Below are 1,809 nucleotides of genomic sequence, written 5' to 3' on the forward strand. Positions count from 1 at the left end.
CGAGCAGCTCCGCACCCAGGCCTTGAGTCTTGGCTATTCAGACCACTGCTGCTGGAACTCATAAAATACCAGCTACGAGTGGGGCTTTGCAGGTTAAAAAGTGCTTTCACGTGAACTATCCAGTTATTGTTGAAACAACATATTTGTATTCTGAGTTCCTTTTCAGCAATTCTGTCTCTTGCCTGAGAAAATTACATTCCTGGATGGGTCCAACCTTTCTGTCCATCTCTCAGTCAACTCCCAGCTCCTACTTCATATCTCAATGCCTTCGTTCCTGACACAATTTCTCATACAGGGAATGTTTTCCTAGACTATCTGGGAGGAATTTTAATTAGGAATTTCATTGGGACCTGACTCTTTAATAATTTAAAAGGCCTTTTCAGCAATTCTGTCTCTTGCCTGAGAAAATTACATTCCTGGATGGGTCCAACCTTTCTGTCCATCTCTCAGTCAACTCCCAGCTCCTACTTCATATCTCAATGCCTTCGTTCCTGACACAATTTCTCATACAGGGAATGTTTTCCTAGACTATCTGGGAGGAATTTTAATTAGGAATTTCATTGGGACCTGACTCTTTAATAATTTAAAAGGCCACAGTCATAAGCTGTATGTGTCATGGACACAGACTTGGAGTTAAACTTGCCTGAGGTATTTCCTTAGCTCTGCGGAGTTTTAGCTGTGTGACCTTATACACAGTACCTAACCTCATTGAGCCTCTTATATGAATATGCATAGTGACCCCCTGACAGAACTTTTGTGAGGAGTAAATTTATAAAACCAATGCTTCTTATATAGAAGTGACTAATGTGACTGTCAGTGTCCTTCATTCCTTTCACAAGAGTCCATAGCTACTATTTTAGCAATAATTTTCGATATATAAGTAACTTTTTTGTAATAGAAATGTTAGAAAATAATGACGAGCAAAAACAAAGTAAAAATAAGAGGAGAAAATAAAAACGAGATAGCTACTATTAATATTTTAAGGTTACATTAAATATTGAAATATTCACATTGTTATGCAACCATCACTATCCACGTCCAGAACTTTTCATCACCCCAAACTGAAACTCTGTACCCATTAAACAATAATCCCTCATTCTCCCTCCCTTCCTGGTATCCACTGTTCTACTTTCTGCCTCTATGGATTTGCCTACTCCAGGAATATCATATTAGTGGAATCATACAATATTTGTCCTTTTGTGTCTGTCTTATTTCACTAAACATAATGTCTTCATGTTTCATCTATGTTGTAACATGCATCAGAATTGAATTCCTTTTAAGAAATTTGTTAATATTCCATTGTATGTTAATACCACTTTGTTTATCCATCGAAGGACATTTGGGATATTTCTACCATTTGACTATTGTGAATAATGTTATAAACACTGGTGTTACTGTTAACATTTTGAAGTATTATCCCTGCAGTCATGTATTTTCACACACACACACACACACACACACACACACACACACACATTTTAAGTAGGTTCCTACAGTACATAATATTTTTAGTGTGATGATTTTTCATTCAACAATATATCATAGATGTTGTTAAATGTGATTATGTAACTTTCCAATACTCCTAACTGTGCATAGTTTTTTTTAAATTTGTATTTAAACTAAAACTGATGATTGGACATTTAGGTGGTTTCTAGTTTTTTACTACTATATGTAAAATAGCAGTGAACATTGTAGTTAAGTTTAAACATTTTTCTCTATGCTTTCTGCCTTCAATTCCTCCTTTTCTCAGGTAAATACTAACTCATATTTTTTTCTAGTATTTTGTTTCCTCTTTTATATTTAAATATA

This window comes from Lagenorhynchus albirostris, chromosome 11, assembly GCF_949774975.1.
Source record: "Lagenorhynchus albirostris chromosome 11, mLagAlb1.1, whole genome shotgun sequence".
Lineage (NCBI taxonomy): Eukaryota > Metazoa > Chordata > Mammalia > Artiodactyla > Delphinidae > Lagenorhynchus > Lagenorhynchus albirostris.